Source organism: Poromitra crassiceps (assembly GCF_964638095.1).
Source record: "Poromitra crassiceps genome assembly, chromosome: 16".
Taxonomy (NCBI): Eukaryota; Metazoa; Chordata; class Actinopteri; order Beryciformes; family Melamphaidae; genus Poromitra; species Poromitra crassiceps.
The window spans coordinates 31,112,767-31,129,671 of record NC_139645.1 but is presented as its reverse complement, the minus strand read 5'-3'; positions in this window follow the sequence as shown (position 1 = coordinate 31,129,671).

Sequence of the window (16,905 nt, the reverse complement as noted above, 5' to 3'; positions counted from 1 at the left end):
GGCTGCAGCATGAGCGGTTTCTCTTTGATCACGGAGCTTTTTCCTGCTGTTTTCCAGACCTTTCTCTAATCTGGAGAGCACTGTCGCCACCTAATGAGTCCGTAAAATAGGTTATACACATTCAATAGCTCCCATATTTTTTATAGGAGATGCCTGAGGCTTTGATCCACATCCCACCGTCAAAAAACGCAATTGACGAACATACTCGTCCTTGGCACTCTACGTTACTAAACAAAATGACGAACATACTCGTCCTTGGCACTCAATGAGTTAACATGATGCTGCCTTTTATTGATTTTTTGGGGTTCGTTTTGTTTTCCTTTGAGAACGTTGAGGGCCAGATTGAGATGATAGATGGTCCAGTGGCCGGTGTCTGGCCCTGAGGCCGTATCTTGCTCATGTGTGGTTTAAACTTTAGAGTGTTTCGTGTTAATGCAGAACAGGTGTAGGACTGTTTCCACGGCTCCCACTGTATTTGAGGTGTGCTGTCTTGTCTTGTCACCGTGCTAAACTTCACCTTGTTTGTTGCAGATTCCCACCAAGAAGAAGTCTGCTCCAGCCTCTAAATCCAATCCAGACTCCACCTACCAGAGCCTCAATCCAGCCACCATGGATCATCAGGACCAGACATACTCTACTGTCAAACAGGTGAAGTAAACATCACAGATGCTTTGATACCTGCAGAAACTGCAGGAGCTACTGAAGATACAGATGCAGCCAACTTGAATTGGCAGCGCCTCCCTGACAGGTCCTTGGCAGATTAAACAAAGATAAGACAGAAATTTAACTGAATATACTTAACTTAACTTAACTCAACTCAACTTATAACTTTAACCAATTTGACCTCTTAATAAACAAGACAGATATTCTTAGTTACTCCAAAGCAGGGTCCCTTATGGTATAACAAAGTTCAGTTCCTTGCAAGGCAGCCGCCTGGCAGCTGGCTGGGATCCAGCTGGGAGCACCAATTCACGATGGCTGCCACTGTATGGTGTTGCCAGTTGGTTCCTCCTCATGGTGGTCTTCCTTGGTGAAGGGTGGTCAGAGCATCCACATTGTTGAGAACCCTTCTGCATCTTCAGCAGGTATCTCAGGGTCACAAGCCACCATTAACATGATGCTGCCTTTTATTGATTTTTTGGGGGGTCGTTTTGTTTTCCTTTGAGAACGTTGAGGGCCAGATTGAGATGATAGATGGTCCAGTGGCCGGGGTCCGGCCCTGCAGCCGTATCTAGCTCATGTTTAGTTTAGAGTGTGTCGTGTTAATGCAGAACAGATGTAGGGTACATGCAAGATGTAGGACTGTTTCCATGGCTCCCACTGTATTTGAGGTGTGCTGTCCTGTCTTGTCACCTTGCAAAACTTCACCTTGTTTGTTGCAGATTCCCACCAAGAAGAACTCTGCTCCAGCCTTTAAATCCAATCCAGACTCCACCTACCAGAGCCTCAATCCAGCCACCATGGATCATCAAGACCAGGCATACTCTACTGTCAAACAGGTGAAGTAAACATCAGGGATGCTTTGATACAAGCAGAAACTGCAGGAGCTACTGAAGATACAGATGCAGCCAACTTGAATTGGTGGTGGATCCCTGACAGGTCCTTGGCAGATTAAACAAAGATAACACAGAAACTTAACTTAAAGTGATAATACAAAGATTTTAATGCAAATAAATATCTGTAAAGTCACTATATATCAAGTGATTTAACACAATGGTGATTGAGCCCATCGGCCATTGATGAAAGCCCTTGCATTTCTCTGTATTGTAACATTTAAGAATGTGTGTCTACAACGTTACTAACCTGCCACTTGAGTTGAGCATAGTCTGGGGCCAAAAGCCTAGCACCACGTCATCCGGTGCAAACACACTTGGTATTCCGGCGGAAATGCGGGGAACGGCCCAAAAAAGGTAATTCTGCTCCGAAAACAGGGCATCATAGTAACGTAAATAAATGTAATGCGTGTTATCTAGCTATGTAGCTACACAAATAAAATGAACTAACATCATATAAAACCATCCTTCTATGGAGGACAAAGCGGAAAGAGCACCAGAACACGGGGTGGGTCTTCCTGTCTGTAGTAATGGGCACCAGGCTCTCTTGAGAGAAGTTGAGCAAGAGTCAACTTGAGTCCTTTAGTCCAATCTAACTGTAGACAGCGGCCTCTGTTGGAATGGAGTTAAACAGCAGTACAGACTCATTGTAGACATTCACCTGCAGATGTATTAACATAATGCTGCCTTTTATTGATTTTTGGGGGGTTGTTTTCTTTTCTTTTGAGAACGTTAAGGGCCAGATTTAGATGCCCATGTGTGGTTTAGAATGTGTCGTGTTAATGCAGAACAGATACATGACTCCCACTGTATTTGAGGTGTGCTGTCTTGTCTTGTCACCTTGCTAAACTTCACCTTGTTTGTTGCAGATTCCCACCAAGAAGAAGTCTGCTCCAGCCTCTAAATCCAATCCAGACTCCACCTACCAGAGCCTCAATCCAGCTACCATGGATCAGGACCAGGCATACTCTACTGTCAAACAGGTGAAGTAAACATCAGAGATGCTTTGATACAAGCAGAAACTGCAGGAGCTACTGAAGATACAGATGCAGCCATCTTGAATAGGCAGTGGATCGCTGACGGACGGAGGCTACTTCAATTTAGGAACAAAAGAGGCCAGGTCCCTCCCCCCCTTCCCCAGCAGGGGCACACAAACGGCACTGAACACAACCATTTACAGCCTTCAAAATAAAAACATACATTCTGTGCTGCGTAAATTCTTACCAAAATAATCTTAAATCACTCAGAGCCAGATAGGAGGCAACTCAATGAACTCAAAAAGTAGCCTACCCTTCTGACATTTAAAATCAAGCTACCCGTTTGAGTCATTGGTTCAAGTGTAAATATAGTATATTGAAATATACTGGAGGTCACGCCCACATGACCCCCCTGAATATTTCACCCATTCTACCATGATATGAACTGGGGCAGATTGCCAGGTCACCACCTAAAATCACTCTGGTGGTAGGTTTAATTCAATTAATTGATTTAACCATGCAATAGCCAATGAAAAGGCTAAATAACACCAAACACAGTACTGTTTCAAAATCAAACTTATTTCACAGCGGGGAACTTTTGAAGTCAGTATTATTATGATTGTTTATTATTATTATTATTATTATTATTATTACCTTTATTATTATTATTATTATTAATAATAATAATATTACGCTACGCCGTACAAAGCACTGTATGCTTTTATTTTGAAGGCTGTAAATGGAAGTGGTTTGAGTTCAGTGCCATATGCCCAACACTGTGTGTGCGCCAGAGGGAAGGCCGGTGTTGTCAGACTGTAGTCACATGTCTGCAGTTGTTGCTCGTTTGGTTTGGCTGCTCTGCTGCCGGTTCCGGTGTGCCGCTGCTGCCTCGGTGGCGGTGTGGCACTGGTGCTGCGGCGGAGTGGCCGGTCAGAATGAGTAACAGCTGTATGTATGCCCTATAGGGCTGGGCGATACTTCAGTACTATCATTTTTTGTCTTTAAGTGGCATCATATCGTGATCAGGTAATTATAATATATGATTATTGGATTACTAAACATGACTTTGCTTGCATGAACCATATTGTGATATACATTGTTTCCAAACTGACCCCTGAGATTATCATGACATTGATTTTAACCGTATCGCCCAGGTCCAGTATACCCTGTTTCTTCTGCTCTCTCTCTATCCCTTCTCTCGCTCTCCTCTCCCCACTCTCTCTCCCTCCCCCCCCCCTCTCCCTCTCACATATAAGATTGTTTAATTATGTTTATCGATAGTGCTTAACGAGACTTAGCTAGACATATTCTCTGTAAAGCTCTCTGAGACATGCTTGTGAATTAGCTATACAAATGTAACCGAATGAATGTGAGCCCTGAGTGGTAGCGAGGAAGTTGGTTAAACTCACTCCCCCAGTATAAAGGCCCGTTAATCAGCTCCACCAAGGGAGCTAGCTCTCTTGTTGTAGTGGTTATTGTGTGCGCTTTGGAAGCAGGAGGTCGGCAGTTCGAACCCACCCCTGGGCAAGCCCTCTTATGGGTTGTTGCAACTACCATCAACACAACGCTGTTACAAAAATCAACTTGACTTGACTAGACTGCTCTCCACTTGAGTGTGCTGGTGATTAGCAGAAAGAGTAAATGAATAAGGACATATCAAAACGAATCAAATGAAAATCTGATCATTATTATGTGTAACAAGGGAACAGTTTAGTAATACTAACGACTATAATAACTAATATTCCAAATAATGAGAAGGAAATGAATCTGAGGCTAATGTATTTGTCTGTATTTGTCCATTGTTCACAGTGAATCTTCCATAGTTTCTCAAACAAACACATTATTACTGTATGTAGAATGATGGTTTCTGAAACAGACAGAAGTTCATGCTCATGTTCTCTGTGATATGGTCAAACCTCGGGGGGCTTCGGGCTCAGCCACTAGAGGTGCTGTTGCAGGGAACTGCAAAGTGCCGCTCTGGAAAACCTCCCTATAGGACAAACAGCCCTCACTGTACAGGGGTCCAAATGTGGAAGTCTGCCCACACACATTAAACAGCATCATAGCTGGGAGAATTTTAAAACCAATATAAAGGAGTTACTGAAGAATAACTACCAATGGTCCCACAATTGACTGTTTGTGGGTGTGTGGGTTATGACCTATATAATGTTTATATCCTTTGTGTATGATTATTTGTGTTGCTCCATGATGGACTGATATTATGATTTTATGATATCCTTGTTTATGTTTACTGTATATTTTACTGCCTTTTAATGTACTTTGCTTCTAACAGGTGCGTTTAATAACATCTAGGGATGGGCACTGCAAATGAGCCTAGGCTATAAATGCTATGCTACATGTCATCAGATGTTGACACATGTTATATGTTGTGTATCTGTCCTGATATAAATCAATGAAATTAAATGATTATCATGAAGAACTACATTATTGCTCTCATTAGGAGGCAGGGCCGACTGATTGAGAGCCATGAATCTTACACTGCAGGCAGAGATGGGAAAAGTCCACACACTCTTTACTTAAGTACAAGTACAGTTACTTGTGTAAAAAAGACTGGTCAAAGTAGAAGTACTGATTCTACTTGTTTACTCAAGTCAAAGTAAAAATATATATACAGCCTCTGAAATGTAGGCTAATAAAGTAGAAGTATTTCTACCGGCTGTTTCTGTGCAAAGCTAACTGAAACTCACATCACATTAATATCATTCAAATACTATTAAACTTGAAAGATCCCCTCCAAACATGTTTTAATGTGTATAAAGATACTTGTTTAATAGTTTGTGTGATCTGATTTTTCCACCAAAAAGGTGCACATAATGCGTGACAACTGGGAGGCTGCGAGAAGAGAGAGACAAACAACAGTTACAGTACGTCATGTTTGTCTGTTGTGCGTTAAAACTAAAGTAACTCTGTTTTGAAAATGTAAGGTACAGAGAGTTGGGTTAAAATGTAGGGAGTAAATGTAAAAAAGTAGTCAGAAAAATAAATACTCAGTAAAGTACAGATACCTGATCTTACTTACTGTAAGTACAGTAACAAAGTATTTGTACTTAGTTACTTCCCATCTCTGACTGCAGGACAGGGACAGGGTCATTTCGGACCAAGAGATGTCAGAACAATGAGCTTTTGATTTCTGTGATAACGAGCTGTCGGACTAATGAGACATCTGTCCAATGCTTCATTATTCAGCCTATTGAGGTGTCGGACGCATGAGGTGTCGGACTAGGAGGCAGTCCCTAAAATATTATTTTGCATTGTGTTCTTCTATTGAATGTATGATGCACTGTACTGTGATGTCTGAAATGATGAATTATATATATATAACAGAGGGATACAATGTTATAGAGTCCATGTAGTAGAAATAGCTAGTGCTGAAAAAAAAAGAAATGTAAAAAAAAGGAAAAGAAAAGACAAAATGTTATCGTCCATGTTGGCGGAAAAAAAATATATTTTTTGTTGTAAAGTTTGCTGCTCATTGTCTTGCTGGTGCATTATGTGATTGCTGTTTCAGAGCAAAGTAATGGAATTAAACGCACTGAAAGCGACAGAATTGTGTCCGTCTTTATTTACATGCTAATATCCAGTTATAGTCACAGCGCCACCTACTGGCAACAACAAAAGTGGTGTGTAGCTCGACTGTACAGGGTCACAGCTGCTCCAAATGTCATATTTTGATGAGCATCCCAGCCAGAAGACGCCCACCTGCCAATATTGAGTTGTAGGCATAGCACCACCTACTGGCCACATGAAATCAGCCATACATATGTGACAAACATCATTCTAATACAAGCAGATGTGACTACTGTGGGCCAAGAGGAACAGTACAGCCTCTGCTACACTGTCAGAAACATTTGCCAGAAAGAAAGTAGCAGAATTCAAACCTCAGATAGGTGAACGTACACATTGAGCTAAGAATATTGTGCAGAAGAGCTCATAGGCATTATCAAATCTGAACAGTGTTTGAGTATCGTAGCTGAGCAAATATGTCGAGCCAAGTAAAGCGTGAGGGCTAACAAAGCCAGATATTGCCAAACCACTGCCCCCCCCCCCAACTCCCACCCCCAGGTGCTGTTGCCATGGTAGCTAGGAGAATCTCCCAAAATGTGGAATTGTTCCTTTAACTGTAACAACCAACCTTTTTTAATTCAGCATTTAAGAATAACATTAAGATTAACATTAACCAATAAGAAAAACATTCTTAACAATTTAAATGGAATCAACCTTCATTCTCCTGCACTGCAGGCAAAGGCCAAACCCCTCCATCACAAGCTCTTAACCCACCATTTCCTCTGGACGATTTTCTCCTTTAAGCATGACCATAATACCCTTTTAAATTCTCTAAACAGCTCAGCTCTGTGGTAAAAAACAGCGTTTTCCAGCTTAGACTCCTAGCTAAGACCAATGCCTTCCCCAGAGGGACCTGGAGAGGGTGATCCATGCCTTCAGAACAACTCGGCTAGATTACTGTAATTGGCTGTATGTTGGCATGGATCAGTCGCTACTCCGTCACTTACGAGCTCCTGCACCACCATACCCCACCCAGAGCCTTGAGGTCAGCTGACCAGCTGCTGCTGGAGGTCCCTATCAGAGCATGTGAGCGGAGCGGAGCGTGGAGCGTGCGGGGAGCGGAGCGGGGGATCTTGGCTTGAGCGGGGAGCGGGGACCAGAGCGGTACCGATCACCCGCTCAGTACCGCTCAGTCCCGCTCCAGTTTGGATCACAACATGTTCGGAACAGAATGCATCGGTGCGTGGCTATGTGCACACCCACTATTTTCTTGCCAGCTGCTGCGAGACAAGAAGGAAGAGAAACGAATATGCAGCCGACTTTGCTGAGCTCATGTTATTTGTATTGAGCAATGCCCATTGCCCAGGTGTTTAAACGCAAATGAAAACACCCTGGCCTCTCTTTTATTCTTTTGAGCGGAGCGGAGCGGTGAGTGCGAGCGGGTGAAATCTGTATCGAGCGGGGAGCGGTCTGGAGCGGAGCGGTCTGGAGCCGAGCGGTCTTGAGTGGCCGTGAGCGCTGGAGCGGGTGGAAAGGACCGCTCCGGGAGCGAGGAGCAGTAATTATCACCGCTCCGCTCCGCTCACATGCTCTGGTCCCTATAGGACCAGGCTCAAGACTAGAGGGGACAGAGCCTTCGCTATAGCAGCTCCTATAGGCTCTGGAATAGCCTCCCCCTCCACATTAGATCAGCCCAGAGCCTAGAGGCTTTTAAATCCATGCTTAAAATGCACCTTCTCTCGCTGACCTTCGACCTGAGTTGAGCCTGCCTCCTGGCAAGCTATTGTCTGTTAGTCTTGGTTTATTTTATTATTTGTATCTGTTGCACTTTGTATTGCACCTTGCTCTGTAGCAGTTGTATTTGTACTTGTTGTTTTCTATATTTTAGTGTTTTTATCTGTGAAGCACTTTGGTTGGCTTCTAGTCATTGTAAACGTGCTCTATAAATAAAGTTCACTTGACTTGACTTGACTTGATTTAGCCCCAAAGTAACCCTACTACTGTACTCTGTATACTGTGTACACTGTATAATGCACGAGTGTATACAGTATACAGTAGTAGGGTCAATTTGGGGCTACCATACCCTAAGCTTAACCTTACCCAAGTTGTTTTACTTGCCTAAACCTAACCCAGTGGTTCTCAAACTTTTTCTGTCACACCCCACTTTGGAGGAGGAAAAATGTTCATGCCGCACCGCCCCAACAACATTGTAATAAAATGGTCCAAGTTTAACTTTGATTGAAATAACTGATCAAGATCGCAATTGCAAGGACGATAAAGTTAACCAGATTGCTTCATCAGACAAAAAATCTATTAAAATGTGCAATCACTTTGTTAGAACGATATCAATAAAGTTTTATCTGTCCAAAAAAGAACAAATATTTGTCAAGAAAAATGAGCCATGAGTCCATTTGTGAGAGCATTAAGTCTTACTATCACTGTATTAGTGGCTGCAATTTCAGCAAAGGTGTCTTTTTAATTAGTTGGGTTTCATACTGTCCGCTGCCAGAGTTTTCAGATGTAAAACACAGACTGGTCTCTCATCTCCTATTCACTGTGAAACTCAGAGCAAGATCACGTCATCATACTTTCTTCTTGCCTTGTGTTGTTTTGGTTGATTACCGTCTGTCACCCGACTCCATCTTCTTGTTTGTCTTGGAAGCATCGCTTGCTTTTCTTTTTGCCCGTGTCACATGTCTCTTCATTCTGACTGCACACTAACTGTTACACTCCACTCTGTGTCACATGTCTACTAACTGTTACACTCCACTCTGTGTCACATAACTGTTACACTCCACTCTGTCTGAAATGAATGAATGTGATGTCATAACTGTTACACTCCACTCTGTGTCTGTCACAAAAGTCTGTCACTACGGAAGCAGGGTTTGTTTATTCCTCCGCTGTGAAAAGAAGTCAGATGGCAAAAGCACACCTGCACGTCAAAATGGTCAAAACATTGGTTCCGTGTCCCTGCGTCCCACCTGTAATGCCACTGTGCCCCACAGGCGGGTGTGCCCCAGAGTTTGAGAAACGCTGCCCTAACCCTAACAACCAACATCCTTAAAACGAAAAGAAAAATACAATGAAATTATGTTTGAAGAGTTTTATGGCCTTTTTCTGTTCCTGCGTCATCAGGAGCTTGACCTTCAGACCACAAGGCATTCTGGGTATGCAGGCCACGATTGTAGGGATAGTCTCTCTCCCACCACACAGGAGAGGAGAGGGGTGTGCAGGAAAGGAGAGAGGAGGGGAGGAAAGGAGAGGATAGAGGGGAGGACAGAGGAGAGAAGGGGGGAGGAGACGTCTGCTGGTTTTGGTCCCACCCAGGTCTGCATAAGTCACCTACCTTAATGCTAAACACATCTACAACACACATTTGTATATTGCTTTATTTTGTTTTTATTCATTTTGTTACGTATCACTTCTATCCTGTAACCTTGTGTTACTTCAACTTGTTCATTTTTGTTGTTGAAGATTTTGCTTGAATGAAAAGTTTGCATGGTCCAATCTTGACGAGCTCAGGGTCCAAGAAACCCATTTAATAATAACAGATAATAATGGAACTTGTATATCGCTTTTCAAGAACTCAAAGACGCTTTACACAATATACTAAACACTGAGGGGGTTGGGGCGACGTTAGTACACAGATTTAAGAGCTAAGACCTGAAACTTTCCTACACTTCCTTGCTGAAAATGTGGCCTGTTATACCGCTGAATTTCATATTTTCTCTTGTTTGATTTTTGATTTCCACTATAAACAAATTAATGTAAAATACAAAAGTATAATTCTTCTTGCTTAGTTGTATATAGTATTTTTAATTTTACTATATCACTTACGTCTATGCTGTTTTTGAAGATTTAGCTTGAATTATAAGTTTGCATGGTCTGCTGTCAACGAGCCTCAGCCTAAGAAAATCATCTCAGAGCTCAGACTTCAAACTTTCTATTTCTCATAGTACCACAGGGATGACGGATCTTTGTAGGCTTACACAGAAGTCCCTGCACTTCCTGGTTCCTATGTGTAAAAGTATTGTGAAATTTGATTAAACGCATGAAATAAGGTCTGTGGTTAACAAAGGTTTGCGAAACAGCGAACTTTGTATTCAGCAAGATATATCATCTTCACAAATGAGAACCACTTTTATGACTTTTGAAGCATTTTCTAAAAATCGCATTGAGGGGAAAAATGCATTTACGCTTCTAAAATCATAAAAGTGGTCCTCATTTGTGAAGAGTATCTTTGCACAACACAAAGTTCTCTGTTTCATAAAATGTTGTTAACACAGAACTTATTTCAAACATTTAACCAAAATCCCCATAGAAAAACCCCATTGACTTTTACACATACTGTAGAAACCTGAAGTGTTAACATGCAGGTCTTCTGGACTCATTCCTGCGGCACTATTTCTCTGTTTTGATGTTTGTTCTTTGTTCCCCCAAAAGAAATCTGAATAAAGAGAAAAGGTGTTTGAGGAAAAGGAAGTGTCCATCTTGCTGAATGTGCTGCAGCCTTTCTGCAGTGGAGGAAGTCAGTCTGTGTGTTTACAGCTCTGCACGGCAGCCATGTTTTTACAGTTTGCTGAACCACAGTCTGAAAGTTAAAGTGATTAACTTCTATTCTATTCTATTCTATTCTATTCTATTCTATTCTATTATTATACTATATTCTATTCTATTCTATTCTATTCTATTATTATACTATATTCTCTTCTCTTCTCTTCTCTTCTATTATATTATATTATATTATATTATATTATATTATATTATATTATTATATTCTCTTGAGCTGTTGAAAGCTGCTGGCTGAAAGAAGCTCAGTGGACTTAGGTCGCACTTGAAAATGAGATCCAGGTCTCAAGGTGATTCACCTGTATAAATAAAGGTTAAATAAAAAAATAAAAAAAGGTGCTGTGAAATTATGAAACAGCACCACCTGCTGGTCTTAGAGACACAGTAGGAGACAGCATCTGAGAGGGTGAGTGCAGTACAAGTATGAGTACTTAATCTGGAGTAGCTGAGCTGCAGTGAGTTATCTTTATGGTTATTGATTAAAAAAAGAAGGAAGGACATTTCACAGGCTAACAAAGTAAATGGAATGGATTACAACAGTCTGACGCAGAGTCAGTGTAGATTTAGATTAGATTTTTGCCACAATGTGCACTGCCAATGCATGCACGTACGCATTACACACACACACACACACACACACACACACACACACACACACACACACACACACACACACACACACACACACACACACAAACGCGTTGGGCAGAGAGAGGGGTTTCAAGGCGCGGTTGCCAGGCCCGGTTTTACAGGAGTGCAAAAGCATGCATTGCACCCTTATTTTAATTGTCTGCATGCTCAGTTGAAAAGAGTGTTTTTTTTGTTTTTGTTTTTATATAAATGCTGCAGCTGCACACTTACTGTTTAAACTTGAATTATAATTGTTGTTTGTCTTTGTTCTTTGATTCGAATTTATGGCTTTTTGGCACATGTAACCTTTTAAGGTTGAGATAATTGTATTATCATTATATGGTCCAAATATTTCAGTAAAGCACTTGAAACACTTGAAATATTCTTGCTTGGCTGGTATCATTTTACTTGAAATTATGGTAAAATGCAGTATTTTTAGTAAAATAACATGTCAAATTTCGGCCGGCCACCCGGGTCGGTCAGCCCGTGCATGCGCACCCCTTCCTATCTAGGATGCATCCCTAGTCATCTTGTTCTGAAACCGGCCCTGGCGGTTGCTATCCAGCCTTTTTGGGGAGGAGGACATCATCTGGTGGATGTCATGCACAAGAGAGAGGGCCCCCCTCACCATTGGACACTTTGACGTGACCTCTTGCAGTAGGAGGTTGAGGCTGTGGTTGACACAGTGTATTGAGAGAGCTTTGGGGTTTTTATCTATTCTTTTTGCCTCCCCTGTCATCTTCCCCTGAAGCACAGAGGCAGCATCACATGTCTGGCCTGCATCTGCATGATGTCAAGTCCACACTGACAAATTATGTCTTCAATGGTCTCCGTTATGGACTGTGCATCCATACATTCCAATCAAATCTTCATACACTGTGTGATCACGCATCGAATTGAAAATGACAGCTGCTCTCTCCTGTCTCTGCTGGTGATATTATTTTTTACCGAGCTTCCGACCAGAGTGGCGCTGTTGAGCGCTGTGACGGCTGGGCTCTAACCCGGAAACAATAATATCACCAGCAGAGACTTCAGATAAAAAGAGGCATTTATGAGCAGCGTCAAGCTTTCAAACCCCGCCGTCCAGAAGCTATGAACCCTTCTTCCCAAGTAGGTGGCTTTGAAATGTTTCTGTGACACTTGTAAATACGGGCGTCTCGCTGTTTTAGACAGCTTGGGAGCCAAAGTCGCAGGCAAGTATATGTACGGAGACGGCACTCGTGTAGGGTAGACGATGACGTCATACCCGGAAGAGTCATAGCGGGGCAACTCTGCTCAACCCGACATCACTGCATGTAAAAAGTACATTAAAAGCTATCTTTGTTTTTTCCAAATGCTTCACACATAAGAGGCCTGTACGCCACCAATTCAACCCTCCAAGTGTATTTTGTCCAAACAATGGTTGTTTGTCAGTAATATTAACATTTTAGTTAGAAAATAAGAGTCATGTAAAGATAAGGGATACAATTAAATAAACGCAACAGTAATCCCGGATCACAACAGTCCACCCCGCCATCTTGGATATCATCAGAAATTAGAGAAGCAACACTTTTCATTGGTATATACGGCATATGATATTCTGACTTATCTAGCTCATGTAAGCCCCTTTGCAATCACACAGTCAAACTTCAACACTTCAGAGTCAACCTGTCAAATGTTGTGTTTTTGTCTCAACATTCCATCAAGTGATTGTCATCAAAAACAACAAATATGGTTTACTCACTGTTTCATAGTCCTTTGAGTCCATCCAAGCGCTTATCCCATCAAAACAGACAGCACTGGACGATATATAGGCGAGCTATAATGCTGAGCTTCAATTTCATACACGGTCTTTTGCTCCCATCTAATGGATGTTTGGTGGTATTGCAGACTCCAAACTCAATGCAATCGTATGGTAAACATTGCAAGCTTTCCAAAGAGGTGTCACCTGACTTTCAATGTCACTTCCCTGAAAACATATCCTCATCATGCGCAATTTATGCGCAGTTATGGGCTTTATGGGCTGCACTTATGACTGCACACAGCGCATGCACCTCATGCAAACGACGAAGCAGTAGATATTTCTGTGGTGTTGTGTTGAATATGTAAGGGTTAATGCCCGACGAGGTGTACATTATCACTTTTTAAGGGACGACGCGGAGGCGTGAACCGTCCGAGGCGAAGCCGAGGATGGTTTGCCTCCGCGAAGTCCCTTAAAAAGTGATAATGTACACCTCGAAGGGCATTAACCCGCTTATACCATGGTCACTTGCCAACAAAACAATAAGACCAGTCATTTATATTTCCATGTGTAATAAATAAAGCAATCTAAATGGCTAAATGTCTGTTATTCATACTGTAAATCAGTCTTCCACGAAATAAAATAGTCCCTCCCACCTCCACCAATCTCCGTTTTAAAGCCGACTCAAACGTTAACTTCATCACAGGAATGCAGGTTTAACGATGTTTTGCGTTCTACATTAAATGAAGACATTACCGTTTGGCTGCTTGCTTTATTTTGTATGATAGATACGTATTGGCCAAGTATATTAACATTTAAGAGCGAAGGGTTTCAGGAAGTGAAAAGTGCAGCGGGGGCTCGCACTGCATGCATCTCTCTCTCTCTCTCTCTCTCTCTCCCTCTCTCTCTCTCTCTCTCTCTCTCTCTCTCTCTCTCTCTCTCTCTCTCTCTCTCTCTCTCTCTCTCTCTCTCTCTCTCTCTCTCTCAAAGGGCTCGCCCCCGCTTGTGCACGAGCCGAGGGAAATATCCTCTTTGTCGCCGAGAAGAGCCTGGTGACGCGAGGTTAAAAATCTCCGAAACGAAAATCAAAATTGTAAATAAGAGTTATTTTTGATAAACTGAGCACACAGGGGTGATTTAAATACTTACTTTGACCGAGTCAATTTTTTTCTCAACATCCAAAATTGTCATATTAACCCTTAACGGGGGTATAGAGCTCAAACTGCTCTCCTGATAACACTGATGAAACTATGGCGCATTGATATGAACGGTGAACAGACCATTTAGCTAGGTGTCCATTATCACTGTACAATATCACTTTTTAATGGACACCTTGCAGCCAATCAGAATCGAGTATTCACCCAGACCATGGTATAATACACATTAACTCCTGTATGTCTCTGTAGTGTTTGATATTACACATTAACTCCTGTATGTCTCTGTAGTGTTTGATATTACACATTAACTCCTGTATGTCTCTGTAGTGTTTGATATTACACATTAACTCCTGTATGTCTCTGTGGTGTTTGATATTACACATTAACTCCTGTATGTCTCTGTAGTGTTTGATATTACACATTAACTCCTGTATGTCTCTGTAGTGTTTGATATTACACATTAACTCCTGTATGTCTCTGTAGTGTTTGATATTACACATTAACTCCTGTATGTCTCTGTAGTGTTTGATATTACACATTAACTCCTGTGTGTCTCTGTAGTGTTTGATATTACACATTAACTCCTGTATGTCTCTGTGGTGTTTGATATTACACATTAACTCCTGTATGTCTCTGTAGTGTTTGATATTACACATTAACTCCTGTATGTCTCTGTAGTGTTTGATATTACACATTAACTCCTGTATGTCTCTGTAGTGTTTGATATTACACATTAACTCCTGTATGTCTCTGTAGTGTTTGATATTACACATTAACTCCTGTGTGTCTCTGTGGTGTTTGATATTACACATTACCTCCTGTATGTCTCTGTGGTGTTTGATATTACACATTAACTATATGTCTCTGTGGTGTTTGATATTACACATTAACTATATGTCTCTGTGGTGTTTGATATTACACATTAACTCCTGTGTCTCTGTGGTGTTTGATATTACACATTAACTATATGTCTCTGTGGTGTTTGATATTACACATTAACTCCTGTGTGTCTCTGTGGTGTTTGATATTACACATTAACTCCTGTGTGTCTCTGTGTTTGATATTACACATTAACTCCTGTATGTCTCTGTAGTGTTTGATATTACACATTAACTCCTGTATGTCTCTGTGGTGTTTGATATTACACATTAACTCCTGTATGTCTCTGTGGTGTTTGATATTACACATTAACTCCTGTGTGTCTCTGTAGTGTTTGATATTACACATTAACTCCTGTATGTCTCTGTGGTGTTTGATATTACACATTAACTCCTGTATGTCTCTGTAGTGTTTGATATTACACATTAACTCCTGTGTGTCTCTGTGGTGTTTGATATTACACATTAACTCCTGTATGTTTCTGTGGTGTTTGATATTGTAACGTATCGGTGATACGCCAAGGAACGGAGAGTTGTAGTTGGTACAGGTTCTTTATTCACAGGCTCCTTTAGCTCCTAGCAGCTAGCTTCACACCGCTAGCTCTACACACAACAACCGGTCTCGCTCGCTCCATAGCTTGACTGACATCCGGCCCACGGCCGCTGGTCATATATACCCCGTTTCCCCTAGGAACACACCCACACACATTAGTACCTAGCTGCACTCTAGACACTTCTATTGTACATCACATTACAGGTAATACCTGGATTACCTGGAACGCTACATACTCCTCACCCAACATTAGTCAATGCCCACATTGACACCCACAACCCACACATATCCCCCTGTACCAAAACACACCAACACTACATTTTTCGCATTTCCCCAAATAGGCTCTTATTTTTTCAGCACACTTTTCAATTTCCGTTCCACCACCACCATTTGCATTTCTTTTCATTTCTTCCCTCTTTTCCCATTCCTTTAAATTCAACCCACATTTCCGTTCACATTCCCATTCCCATAGACCTTTTCTTTAACACCACTTAATTTTTCATTCACTCCCACCATCATTTAGTTACTTCCCATTAGCACCCTTTTCCCCCAACATTTTCACTTAACACAAGCCCCAACATTTACATTCCCTCTTTTCTTTACACCCATCTTAAATTTAACTCAACCCCATCATTTACCTTAACTTTTCTTTTTTCTCTTTACACATTCATTTAAACCACCATCATTTCCATCCCCCCTTTCAAAGCTTCTGTCCCACCTGAAGCACGCTAGTCCCGCTCAACCCCTAGTGGGGTTAGTCCTCTGCAGTGTAACTCTTTTCGGTCCCCCCTCTGTGCCCCACAGACCTCACACTCCATGCAGTATCTCCGCACGTCCTCCTTTTGTTTGCCCCAGTAGAAATGTCCACGGATGAGGCTGAGTGTCTCTTCGGGCCCACGATCACCGTATGGGCCCTCGTGCATCCACTTCAGTGCCAATTCTCGCAGGCAACCGGGTACAATCCACTGGGTCCCGCTTTTCCCATGCCCCTTTCTCTCCAAAACCCCATCTACATCCAGACGCAGGTCGGTAAACATGTTCCAGAGTCCTTTCATGGCACCGGAAAACATGTGAATCTCCTCCACAAGGGGCCGGCGTCCGGCCGTCACCCACGCATACACCGGACCGATATCCGCATCCTCCATCTGTCTGCGTCTCCACTCACCCCCGGTGACATGCGTGATGTGCCTGTCCTCGTCTGTCGGCTCCACCTCTTGCACTCGCTTGTCCTCCCGTCCCGCTCCCCCAGGGTGCGGCGTGTTGAGGACAGCAGGGCGAACACCATCGGCGTCGATCTCCACCTCGGCTTTCTGCAGTGCAGCCGTCGGGGCTGTGTAGCGGCT